General features: G+C 37.4%; 1 protein-coding gene across 2 annotated transcripts in view; it reads left to right on the top strand.

Annotated features, from left to right (window-relative positions):
* The first annotated feature begins 352 nt into the window (after positions 1-352).
* LOC125241398 (protein bric-a-brac 1-like) overlaps positions 353-14607 on the top strand; it is a 312087-nt gene continuing 297832 nt past the window's right edge. For both annotated transcript variants that reach the window (XM_048149863.1, XM_048149864.1), the window contains exon 1: positions 353-460. The gene's annotated coding sequence lies outside the window, so the exon portion shown is untranslated. The remainder of the gene's footprint in view (positions 461-14607) is intronic.

Here is a 14607-nt window from a genome sequence, read left to right on the forward strand (position 1 = left end):
AAAGAGTTTGACAGTTACTTCAGGAAGTTCGAGTAGAAATTTATGTTATCATAGTAATTATACCTCTAATATATTAAGTAAATATGTATGGAAAGTTAATTCTTACACGTTGTACATAAAATGTTTCACATAAGTAGTAACCCATTTATGTATTCCATTGTAATAGGTGGCCGACTAGGAGTAGCGATCTAAGCGAGACCTACTCAAGCCTGGGACAGCAGCAGTGCAGCAACCGTCGCTCCGTGCCGGCTCCGCGCTCCGTGCTGCGTGTCACCGAGTCCGTGCTGGTGCCGTGCATCGTGGCTACGGCTCCGTGATCCGCGCTCCGTGCACCAGGCAGCGACAGGGCGGCGGCAGCGGAGCTCCGGCTGCAGTGCTCCTGTGCTGAGATGCTGACTGGAGCGGTTGGCTGATCTACGATTGATTTCGCTACTCCGAAGCATATCCAGTTACTGCTCAAGTAAGTCACACTCTATTTTATCTGAAAATATTATGTTATGTATTTATGTACCATGACAAAAAAATCGAGAAATCAGTTTCAGAGACGCAAACTTTTGAAACGATCAGAAAAGGACAATTATTAATTACTGAATTCAAAATTTTCGTGTAATTAGTTACCTCATCTAATTTTGAAAATCCTGTGAAATATTATAGCTAGAAAATAAAATTTTAAAACTCGCCCTGCATTATACATATAACCACCATTCCTTTTAACGGAGTCTCATTTACGACGAATTTGACGAAAAGTTTCATATAGAATTAATTTAGTTTTGCACTTGATTTAAGTACTTATTTTATTTTCTAAACTAATAAAATATATGAAATAAAACTATGGAAACGGATCATATCGCGTATAATGAATTTACAATTCATCCCGACGTTTCGAACACTTTACAGCATTCGTGGTGAACAGGTGACTGAGGAAAATTACAATGTGCAAAAGCTACCCCCCACATACAAGACATATTAAAAATATCCAGAAATTAAACGCGAATCCGAAAAAAGATACGACCTAAGTAAATTAACAAATAACAATAATTTACAAACAACAATACATGGTACTGTGCCAAGTTCTGTACAACACTGACAGAACTTGGCACAGTTTAGACGGGTATAACTTTACAAAAATGCATGTCTTTGTCGTGCAAATCGATGTCACTGCGATTTTCACGATTTTTCGCGATAGAAAATAGAGTAAGTAGTTATTGATTTGACACGTCCAAGTTACGGCACACCGTGTAATTTGCGCCGGATCGCACGTGGGAAGCGACAGGTGTCTTAAAACGGGTGTCCGGTACTTATCTACCGTCTAGATACTCTAGGTTGTCTGGTATTGTGGCCCTGCATTTTTTTCTTCGTTTGGCCTCTCTAATCTTTGTCATGAATCCCTGTTTTTAACCCCCGACGCAAAAACGACGGGATGTTATAAGTTTGACGTCTGTCTGTGTGTGTGTGTGTGTGTGTCTGTCTGTTTCTCTGTCTGTGTGTGTGTCTGTCTGTGGCATCGTAGCTCCCGAACGGATGAACCGATTTCGATTTAGTTTTTTTTTGCTTGCGTAAACATCACGGAACATTTGTAAAAATAATTCTAGTAAGTTAGCGTTTGGGGCGCTCTTCACTTTCTTCATATAAATATAATAAATATCATTTTCAGTACAGATGGTCGTTTTTTTACGCACTAGTTCGAGAAGTGGATCATTATATAACAGGTCGAAACTTCGGAGGCTCATCTGTACTGAAAAACGTCGTACGATACACGTGCAAAAAGGAAATTCGTAACTTGTGTCGATTTAAAACACTCCCTTCGGTCGTGTTTTAATTTATCGCCACTCGTTTCGAACTTCCTTTTTTACGCACTTGTATCGTAATGTACTATTTCAGTACAGATGGTGTTTTTTTACGCACTAGTGCGAGAAGTGGTTCATTATATGTCACGTCGAAACTTCGGAGGGTCATCAGCACGGGAAGCATGGTCGCGCGATAGACGATAAAATATCAGGCCGTCCCTATCGCACTTACAAATAGTGCGATAGGGACGGCCTGCTATTTTATCATTTATCGCGCGACCATAATTGCCTGCCTGTACTGAAAAACGTCGTACGATACAAGTGCGAAAAAAAGTAAGTTCGAAACGAGTGGCGATAAATTAAAACACGACCGTGTTTTAAATCGACACGAGTACGTACGTAACGTACTATTTCAGTACAGATGGTGTTTTTTTTACGCACTAGAGCGAGAAGTGGTTCATTATATGCCAGTCGAAACTTCGGAGGGCCATCTGTACTAAAAAACGTCGTACGATACACGTCTGAAAAGGAAATTCGTTTCGCAAAGGAAATTTATCGCCACTCGTTTCGAACTTCTTTTTTCCCGCACTAGTTCGTAAAGTACCTAGTACTATTTTTGTCAGGTCGAACCTTTAAAGGGCCATATGTATCTACTGCAAACGTCGCACGTGCGTAGAGTTAATTCGTAACCCGTGTAGATTTAAAACATTCCCTTGAGTCTTGTTTTAATTTATCGCCACTCGTTTCGAATTTCCTCTTTTCACTTGTATCGTAATTTCTGATTATTATAGTTTCTAGACCTAGTTTCACAGTAGTCAGTTCCCAGGTACGAGTGCTCCCCTTGTTTGCGAGTTCGAGTATTAGCAATGGAGATGAAGCGAGCTCACACGGGCGTTCGATTCAGTACAAAGTTAAATTTCTTGCGACAGATCGATTCGATGTAAGCGCTTCGCGATAATTCCTGATTGGGGCAGACGGTTGATTGGGCAAATATAACACGGCGGAACCGGCCGGCAGGCATTATTAATTCTAACTGGGCTAGCTCACCGGGCCCCGCATATGAATGAGGGATTTCAGATGCTTCGTCTATCGACGTTACTCGCTGAATTAATAAACATACACAACTTAATGATTTAGAATCCTGTAAACTTATGTTATGTCACTTAACCCTTACCGTGGAAACGTATTTTAAAAATACCCTATTTTTAACACATGTAATGTTTTTTGTGTATTTTTCAAAGGTGCACCAGTATTTGCGCCTGATGATAATAATTTTATGTGGCTGAGCTGATGATGGAAGGTCAACTCCTCAATGGTTAGGAGTTAAAGGACAATTCTTTCACTACTGTACATATATTCGGACTGATACATATAATATCACTAGGAACCACTAAAAATCAACAAATAAATTAACTTTTTAACAAAAAATAAAACCGCCTTAAAAAAAAAAAGCGTGTTACAAAACACGGAGAAACTAAAAAGCCAAAAATAATAAACCTTCGAATTCAGATTTCTTATCGGATTGCAATAATCTAAACATCCAAATTATAAACAAATCAATTATTTTTGGAGTCGGGACCAGCCTGCGTATGGTTGGGTAGGGCAAACAGGAAATAGCAAGGCGACGAACAGGTCTGGTACCGACTACAAAAATAATTGATTTGTTTATAATTTGGATGTTTAGATTATTGCAATCCGATAAGAAATCTGAGGTTTATTATTTTTGGCTTTTTAGTTTCTCCGTGTTTTGTAACACGCTTTTTTTTTGAAGGCGGTTTTATTTTTTGTTAAAAAGTTAATTAATTATGTTTCTAATCTAAGAAAATACATTGGTTATTCTATTTTTTTGCAACCCCGACTATTTTTTTTAAACTCACTCGTTTTTAACGTGGAACTTATATTTAAGTAAGTACATAATTTATGATGAAATCAAATTACAACTAATTCCTAATTTACTATCTTTAATTAAACATTCATTTCATATTCAAAATTATTTTAGCACGTAAAATGAAAAATAAATTGCATTTTGTACACTGTATTTAGGACTCATAATTAATTAAGTTAATAATATGCCATAAATGCATGTTAAAACCAGATCTTAACAGTTAACAGACAATACGTGGCGAGCTGCTCGGTAGTCACTAATATCCTGCAGTAACCAATATACATTGAGAAAAGTGCACATAATTACCCATTTTTATTCGATAAGTATTTAGTTAACCGTAATTAGTAAGTACATATACCGGGTGGCCCCGTAACAAAAGCAAAAAACCGGCCAAGAGCGTGTCGGGCCACGCTCAGTGTAGGGTTCCGTAGTGTTCCGTATTTTTCTCAAAAACTACTGAACCTATCAAGTTCAAAATAATTTTCCTAGAAAGTCTTTATAAAGTTCTACTTTTGTGATTTTTTTCATATTTTTTAAACATATGGTTCAAAAGTTAGAGGGGGGGGGACGCACTTTTTTTTCCTTTAGGAGCGATTATTTACGAAAATATTAATATTATCAAAAAACGGTGTTAGTAAACCCTTATTCATTTTTTAATACCTATCCAAAAATATATCACACGTTGGGGTTGGAATGAAAAAAAATATCAGCCCCCACTTTACATGTAGGGGGGGGTTCCCTAATAAAACATTTTTTCCATTTTTTATTTTTGCACTTTGTTGGCGTGATTGATATACATATTGGTACCAAATTTCAGCTTTCTAGTGCTAACGGTTACTGAGATTATCCGCGGACGGACGGACGGACGGACAGACAGACATGGCGAAACTATAAGGGTTCCTAGTTGACTACGGAACCCTAAAAATAAACTGTAGGCTATACTCCTTATACTGACTAACATTTTGTTGAGCTACTTTTAAAAATAACCTGTATTTTGATTTTGATCAACCTTGAAAGTTTTTCCTAAGAGGTAATATATTTAGAATTCTGTTAAGTCTAAAACGTGACAGACAACGTCAATGACAACATTGAAGCTAATATTTATTTTGTATGAAAAATTACAAAATTGATTTACGTCTTAATTTTTAAAAGATGCTGAAATGTTGGTCAGTATATATCCTACAGTTTAATTTTTGCTTTGTAATAGGCCCCACCCTCTATGAAACAACTAGACTCATATCAAAATTGGTACAATAAATAATTGTTTTCTATAGAATTTAACTTAAGAAACCAATATTTTTTAGGTTTGAGGTGTTACAAAAGTGCATGATGACTACGTATTTTTTGACTAAAAATTATTACGACTTTTTTAATTTTGGACATCGATAACGCTATCCCCGTAGTAGTGACGTCATAGAACTCATAGGATTCCAACCTATTTCATGTCGAATCATAAATGACATTTGTACCATTAGTACCATACCTATATTTAAATGTCAGAAAATGTTGTTTTCCAGCAGTATGACGACATGCACAGATAATCGATAGACTAACATGGCTGATGTGATGTTGTTTTTACCTGATTAAATAAAAGTATACTTTTCAAGTCATAATAATATATGGCAATTTTTTTTTCGGTTCATTGAACAGTCGAAAAATAATATAAGAGAGACTTTAAAAAAGGCAAAAATGTCAAAGAGCCAAATGAAAAAGCTTTTTATAAGTATTTAAAAAAAAAAACATTTTTTTTTTAGGTCAAGTGTTGTCGAAGTAATTTAAGAAAATAGGCAAAAATGATAGTTATACTGAAAACGAGCTTTCCTTGCGTAAGTGATAACATAACCCACCATTTTATATGGAATTTGACAGATGACAGCCAACTAACCCCGAGTTAAGTGATTGGTGCAAGTGGGCCTTAGAATTGTAAATGCCTAACATATAAATAGTAATTATATGTAGATACCTAACTACCTACCAGTCATTTGGGGTCGGGTTCATAAATAATAAATAAAAATAACGTATCGAAATTCTGCAAAGCCCTCGAAATATCTCAACTTAAGCTTAAATGTCTCTGTTCCGCTTTTCATTATTAGCCAATGAATGCATTTACCAAAAGCGATCAGTGTGGCGAAAGGAGCGGCGAGTTACCTGCAATGAAATCGCCATTTCCAATAAAGCGGAGAACGCTTTGAGATGCGTTCAGTATGTGGCGGTAATGTGCCTCGTGCTTTTGACGGCCAAGTCCGCTGCCTCGGTTTTCTTGTTAAGCTTTGCTTGGTTAATTACCACACGATATGATACGAACTATGTGGCGGTTAATTGAAGGTCTATAGGTACCCCTTGTTCGACATATCCTTACTACGATATTATCCAAGTGGGGACATGTGAAATACTATTACTGGTAGGGATATTATTCCACTAAATCTACTAATTTATCTCAAAAGAATAACCTAACCACAAAATTTAAATTTTGAAATACCCCCCGACATAGATGACCGATTTTCATTCAGCTTCCAAACAAAACAAACTAAATTTAAATCGGTTCATCCGTTCGGGAGCTACTATGCCACAGACATACAGACAAACAGACAGACACATCAAACTTATATTTAACACCCCGTCGTTTTTGCGTCGGGGGTTAAAAATCAAATAAATATTTAATAAAATAATTTGATTTCTTCCCTAGTTTGACTTTCTAAGTTGTAAATAAAAGAATCTTGTTCACGCGTAATGCGCCCCAACTAAGTAGTTTAAACAGTGGATACTCGTGACGGTTGACACTAATTAGTGGCCTGGACACACTCATGTCATTGTGACGTCCCGGTTACAATTACATGATCATGTATGAAAGCACCTAATAATTTCATTGTACATATACCTAACTTTAGTGTAATTATTCGCAACATGGTCAACAGCATTCAGTTGCATATAAGTATTCACACTAATAAGTACTCTAAACAGATGTACTGTCGTGTGCAACGGTGCTAACACGGCATTAAATTAGTTGCAATCACAATCGCCTAGGAGGCGTACTCGGATTTTTAAATATGACACCGATACATCATATCCGTAGAATTTTGAGTTAGGGTGTCATGTACACTTGTATTTGGAATTATTTATGTGAAATGATTATTTTATAATGTTATGCTAATGCTTATAATTTCATTTAAATTAAGCAATCATATTGCAGCAATAATAAACATGTAAACAAACAAAACGACTTATTTTGGTAATAGGTAGTCAATTAATAAAAGTGATACAAGACAAACAAAATTTTGCGCTTGAAAAATTATTCCGCCCGCACTGCCTGCCCACGAAGTGGACTTTGGTAGCCTGTCAGGGACGCCCTTGGCCTTCTGTTCGGACCTACGCGGAACTCGGCCTTCTCAATGTCACTGTGGGGGTAGTAGGGAAGTAAACTCGGTCGTATTCATGCGCGGATCCAGGGGGGGGGGTCATGGGGGTCATGACCCCCCTGGAGCCTAAGTTGGCCATACAAATAGACCACGTGACCCCCCCTGGGGCCCCGGGCCTTTACCACGTGACCCCCCCCCCTGGACACGAAGCTGGATCCGCGATTGGTCGTATTTAAGCTCGAACTTGCCTCTTCGCCAATATGCCTACGCGCCTCTCGTGTGACGCTACCGCCCTTCCGTTCTACGCGGAAAAATATGTACCTAACTAACATAAGTAGGTACACTTTTTTTCACTATAAAATAATCTTCCAAATACAAAGTAAGTCCGAAGTTGCGCGCGAGTGTAAACCACAAGCGCACTGGGTTATTATTAATAACGTTGGACAGTGTAATTAAAGTTAACACATAGTTATGGCGGCTCGGATTGTAATTCCTCTTTAGGTTTGTGTTTATCATGATAGCGGAACGATGTCGCCGGGGTCCTGCTTTATGTGACGGCGATTAGTGTTTATAGTTATCTCCCGGTAAATCAGTGTTCGTCGTTAATTTACACGAGCGTCTGACACAACAGGGGCATTCTGGAGATGGCTCGAATATGAATTATGACTATACACCGTGTTTGTTTTTAAGTAAAGTGGCTTGTGTTAATGAGCCTAACAATGTGTCGAATTTAATGGAAAACAAAAAAACACGGTGTATACGAATTATCATTACCTACTCATGTCACATTCGTTTTACGATAAAAATAAATTACGGTAAAATTTACCATGGCCTTGGTCGGAACAGTCGGAAGATCAGATGGCAGTCGCTTTCTTAAACGTTATACTTATACCCCCTTATTCATAAACGTTCACTAAAGTTATCAAGCCGATAAAGTTCGTTTGTCCCTTTCCGACGTTTTGGTGTGATAGAAAGGGACAAACGAACTTTATCGGCACGATAACTTTAGTGTACGTTTATGAATAAGGAGGTTAGTGTCTACGTTAATTTTTGGGATTATTTTAACCCCCAGCTCAATAAGCCGAGGCAGAAAGTAGAGATAACGCAAGGAAGATGATTAAATTAAATAAAAACTAACTTGAGTACTCGTAATTATACCTATTGAGTGACTGTCAAAGTAAACTGTGCAGTCACAGTTCATAGACTGCCAACTCTCGACACAGCCTTAAACTTTTCAACCTCAGTCTTGACAATTTGGCCCATATGCTTAACTTGTTTTTTTTTTTAATTTTCAAATATTAATATTAGCGCCTTCTAGGTAGTTCTGAGATACGTTTCTTTTCTTCTTAGACTTTATGTGTCTATACGGAGTTATAATATGCCTGAATCGTACTTAGGTCCTACTATTTGTAGATGGTACTGCCCTCAAAAACCTGACTAATACTCGTATTAAAAAGTCGGAGTGCCGAATAAAAAAAATACATTTATTAACAGAAAAATAAATTACACAGCGGAGTTTTGCACACTCATTGCGATGTGAAAGCGAAGCAATAGTGGTAGGTGGCGCCCTCAGCGATTTATTGTTTTTAATAATAACGTGAACCCGTCACAAAGGGAACAAAAGTCACGGTGGAGAGCGCGCGCCGCGGAACCTCCTTGTTTGGATGTGGGGTTATCCCAAATACATTCACAAAAATGCGAATTACTGAATTGGGAGAGTTATTCGTTTCAAACCAATATTTAATATATAATTCTTCTAATCATCAGTCAGGCACAGTTGGCAGAAACCCCGGTTAGGGTATTTATTCGTGTGCTGAGCACAGATATGCGTTCCTGAGTCTGTGTATTCTATGTATGTATATGTAATAATTTATATTTTATATCGTTGTCTGAGCACCTTCTGGAACTTAAAGCGAGACAATCAATCTGGGTAAGACTGTCCTATCATATTTATATAGTCTATATTACACAAAAAGACCCAACATCCAACTCGTAGCGTGACACGGGAAGGTGACATTTGCCAACCTTGCTTACTCTTAAATATTAATCAAAATATGTTTACAAGTTATAGTAAAGTATTAAAGTAAATGATATATCTATAGTTTTCCGTACCACTATGTAAATAAATCTGTTAGTTTGTCTCACATGAATAATTTATCTCTTCAAGAAGCATACAGTACATTTAGGGTTCTCAAAGATCGGCAACGCATAACCCCTCAGGTGGCAGAGCTACAAGTTGCATAGGGGAGAAGTGGCGCGGTCATTTTATAAAACATTCCGTTAAGTGGCAGGCACCGGGAGCCGGACTCTGGGAAAAACAAGCTGTTAAGTGGCAGGGACCGGGTCCCGGACCCCGTGCGACGATATGCCTAAATATATAAATAAAACCGTCTAAAACTATATCTAGTTTCCTCATACTTGCACGAACCATTCGTCACTACACAAGGACGGCATTCAGTAAAGGTTCAACACCTTCAACTTCAAAACAACTTGAAATATGACCCAATTTGATTGGACCATCCGCCTGCCATGTTTGAGACACGTGTTTAAAAACCGTCTTTTTTGCAAAAAATGTACTGTAATATGTTAAAAAACCGGCCAAGTGCGAGTCGGACTCGCCCACCGAGGGTTCCGTACCTACAAAACTTTTACGTTACTCACATAATTCTAAAGACTGGGCTAGGCTAGAAGTATAGGTTCTCTAATGAGCATAATTGTGTTTAGCGCCACCTCTCGACGAATTCGCGAACTAATTAGCACAGCTTGCGTGAGGTCTTTTATAATGTTAACCAAATTCAACATTTTTATTTTATTTTAAAGTAGGTGTTTTATGTAAAATTTCGTAGCTATAAATTTCAACACCCTTATTCATAAACGTACACTAAAGTATCCAGCCGATAAAGTTCGTTTGTCCCTTTCTATCACACCAATACGTCGGAAAGGGACAAACGAAATTTATCGGCTTGATAACTTTAGTGTACGTTTATGAATAACGGGGTAAGTAAGTATGGTAAACATCAGAAAGGGTGAGTAAAACAATCTGAAAGGTTCTAAAGTTTTACTTAAAGGTTTTTTTTAATCTAATCTAAATTTGGTTATGGTAGCTGAAAAAGTATACAGAATAGTATAACGCAAGTTTCTAGCGGGAAATTACTAAATAAATATTATTTAGTAAATACATTATCTATTGTTGTATTTAGGATTTACCGAACCAACGTCGGTGTAAGTCCAAAGAGAACAATATTTATTAACATTTCGCTATTACCAATTGGCAGCTGGGATTTTTCAAGAGATTTTGGCGAACTTCGGTCTTTTACAGTAACATAAACTTACCCAAAAAATTAATAGTTGATAACTGATGCAACTAGCTACAGTAAAATTATTTTTTATCATGATTAACGGATTACCGATTAACTTTAACTTCCGTTAAATTTGTTGAAATGTATCGCTTTAACGATTAACGAAGTTAACTTTTATAGTAACGGATTAGCGATTATCGAAGTTAACTATTTGATTAACGGTGCCCAGCTATGAGTATAATTAATACACTTAATTGTAAAAATGTAATGTATACGGATTAATGAATTTAATATAGATAAGTAATTATTGATATATGGCAAAACGAAGGAAATTGTTTACACCTCCGCAAATAAGTATCTAATGATAATTTTTAATTTACCATGTTACTTCACGTACTAAATAAGTACCTAGTTATTTTAAAAACCCTAAAAATGTCTATTGAGTTTCTGCCACAGACCACCATGTGGTTTCTGCATATATTACAGAGACATTGCAGAGAGCGCACGCGGACACCGGCGCGGCGCCAGTGGACACGTCTGTGTGCGTGAGCTAGGTATGCATACAACTACAACTGCTGTAGGCACCGCCCCCCTCAGTAGATCGATGCGATAACATCGATTTAAACTTCCCTAGCCTCGTGGCGCCCACCATACAAAATTTTTGCTAGGGAATTTTGATTCTTATTGTACTTGAGATTGAATTCAATTTCAGTTATGCGAAAAATTTTAGAAACAAAAGAAATTATATTTTATTTGTTTACATGAGAGTTAAAATTCCATTGAAACCATTATGTACTTTAGAAAGTACATTCGGCGCCACGAGGCTAGAGTAGATACACTATCACCTACAGTCCGATCGCTTAGTTGCAAATGTGTGCGTCTAGTTGACAAACGAAAACTTCGCAATGTAGTAAAAACTACTTTCATTTTTTTACAAAAACAACGTTATTTCTTAGTAATTAAAGTTCAATTTCAAATGCAAGCAATTGGCGTGCACACTTACGCCGTGTCTTGCGTGGGCGACGGTCGCGCGACCGTCGCCGTCACGTCTCATCGCATCGTCTACTTCCATATCGATAAGGTTTGATTTCGTATGCGTCGCATCGCCGTCGCGCGACCGTCGCCCACGCAAGCCATCGGCTTATCAGTCGCGGTCGTCAGACGCGTCCCATAATTTGTTTCATACTTTATACACAAGTTTTCCTTTCAATAGCAATAGCTAACGTAACGCTTGGCTTGAGTAATAAAAACTGTATAGTTAAATTAATAAAATATGTATATAGGATATTGAAATCTTCTTTCTTCGTTGAGCCATCACAGCTAACTTTAACTTACAAACGGTCTTAAGCACCTGCACTTCTGAAGGCGCTTAAGTCATTTATGCTAATAAAAAAAAACCACAACGTTCTATGAACATTGGTCAAGTGCGAGTCGGTTTTCGACTTTTCCATACAAAGAACTCATGAGCGCCTGAACGACTATAATGGCAAAGTTAACGTTTCGCACTTTCAAGACTTTACGTATATATCTCGGAAACGATAAGAGATAGAGCAAAATGGACTTCAGATTTGGGCTTTCGGTGGCACAAATTCTATGTTTTCGTCAACAGACACCTTTTTTGGACCGATTTGAATAAAATTTTGCTCAGTCAATTTATAAACGGTCTTAAGCGCCTCCTTTTTAGTAGGAACTTAAGTCATTTTGTACAAATGAAAAAAAAAATGAACAAGTTCTAAAAAGAAAAAGACAGAAATGAATTTCTTCATACCTGTCCAACTCGCTTACACAATTTTAAGACGTTTAGTAACTACTTGCAGCGGCAGTGAGTGAAATTCGTAATCTGAGTTTTTTTCTCTTAAGTCCGACTTACGCTTGACTGTAGATTTCTAATAGGTTTTCCTGTAATCTACAGGGAGAGGGCTATCTCGTGTATTTTTTTGAAAATTTTACGCTAAGTAGTTTCGGAGATAAGGGGGGGAATGGTAATTTTTTGCTTATTTTCTTAAATTACTTCTAAATTACCAAAACAAAAAATATAAAAAAAATATATTTCAGATGCTGATAAAATGCTCTTTCATTTGATATGTAACACAATATAGTTTTAATAACTTTGATTTTTAATTTTCAATTTTACCCCCCAAAAGTGACCCCTGTGATTAAATTTCGTTTAATTAAATTACATGTCCGTCTTTGGGCCACAGGTTTACATACGTGTGCCAAATTTCAAGTAAATCGGTGCAGTAGTTTCGGAGAAATCGGCTGTGACAGAGGGACAGACAGACACGCGAGTGATCCTATAAGGGTTCCGTTTTTCCTCTTTGAGGTACGGAACCCTAAAAAGAGATATAAGTGTAAATAAATGTATATTTAAGTCCCTGAATGACTTTTTTCTCCAATTTATTGTTTTTTTTTCCTAAATAAAGTTACTTTAATAAATGGAAGTGGAAAATGTAGCCATCTGATATTTGATCGAGTCTAGCAAAATTCACATAAATGGAATGTCTTTTTTTTCTACGGAATGATTTTAGCCGTTTTATAATGAATCCAGTGATATATGGTTTATGCACAACATCCCTACATTTTTTGAGTAATTAACTTTTTCTGTCATTTTATCGGTATCCTTGCCACTCAACAGCTTTTTATTTCAAGTCCGGCTCCCGGTTACCTGCCACTTTACGTGCGGTCGGCTCCCGGATTTCGCCACCTGAAGGGATAAGTGACTCCCTTGATGTTGCATGGGCGGCAATAACTGCTTCCCATCAGGCAGTTCGTTTGCTCGTTTGCTGCCTATATCATAAAAAAATCTGATTCTGAAGTAAAAAAAATACCGCCTCAAAAATTAATAGTTCCACGCCGCGCTCCCAGTCCCACCGGAGTGGCGGTCCGCGGTCGCGTTATTAACATTCGTACATTTCATCACACTCCTCTTTCGATTGTTTCCTAACCTCCCGACGTCTCTTTTCCATTTCTGTTCCAATAAACTTTCCATTTATCTCTTAACCGCTTTTCTTTTGTTCAATTAGTTCAGCAAAATTTCATTCTTCATAAAAGGGGAAGATTAGAATGTCACTCGGTTTAGATTATTTCCCTGTATTTTTATTGTTAACCAGGGTGGGTATGTGAACCAATTCAAAATTATTTTTCCCCTCACTAGCTCGGAAACACGTGTTTTGTCCTTTAATACCAGCGGGTAAAAACGCATTTTATCCACTAGTGGGTAAAGTAATTTGACCTTGAATAAAGTCAAATTAACTGCTTTAAAATTGACAAAAGTAGGTGAATCTAGTAATAAAGATGATTTACCACCTGTGGAACTACTGGAAGCAGTGCTAAACGCATTTTTTGCGTTGTAGTTTCCTCGCTGTAGTGAGGGGAAAAGTTTTGTCTTACACTCGGGTGCAAATGTATTTTACTTCTCGCGTGTTAAAAAAAACTCGCAAGTTCAGGATTCTATTCTCGAACCACTCGCTTCGCTCGTGGTTCAACTATAGAATCCTTTCACTTGCTCGTTTTTCAATTCCACACTCGGCGTTAAAATACAACTTTGCCCCCTTGTATAACAAATAACTATTAAGCGGTCCGATTCACCCTCACTTTGTTGTTTGTCCGTCCGTCTAATCTGCCTGCCAAGACCTTTTTTCTCAGGAACGCGTGAGGGTAATAACAAGCTGGAATTTATATCAAGTAGGCAAGTCTACTTTTTCTTTGGAGCTGCCTGTGAAAAATCAAACTTCTTCAAATCAAACCATCTTAGCCATCACAAAAGGTACAGCCGAACCCAAGTATAAAGGGAATCAAAACCTACACTGAGAGAAAACAAACAGTTTTCATGTTCGTTCAACAAGTTTTTTGGTTAAAATAGCGCCTACGTGCTCTTTGGTTCAAACAACAAGCTACTTGTCATTTGAATCGGCAATATATCTGAATCAACAAGTCGATTTTATAAAAACAACCTGACCATATTGTTTTAAACATACGTTTGGCTGATTCAAACGGATAAACCGCAACAAGTCGAACTTGTTAAATTCACAATGCAAATTTCTCTCAGTGTACTGGGTACTTCCCGTGGACTCAGCATCTTACTGTTTGGGTACGAAGCAACGCACATTTTTGTAAAGGAAAAATTGCGAAAACTGTAAATTTTTAGTTACATGATGACCTATTCCCTGTAGTCTGACCGCGCAGTTTTACCATATTGGGAAGAAAATTCCCAGTGGTTCAACTGGTAAAACTATGCGGTAAGACTAGAGGGAACAGCCTGATATAATTTTTTTAACAAT

The sequence above is a fragment of the Leguminivora glycinivorella genome, chromosome Z, assembly GCF_023078275.1.
Source record: "Leguminivora glycinivorella isolate SPB_JAAS2020 chromosome Z, LegGlyc_1.1, whole genome shotgun sequence".
NCBI lineage: Eukaryota > Metazoa > Arthropoda > Insecta > Lepidoptera > Tortricidae > Leguminivora > Leguminivora glycinivorella.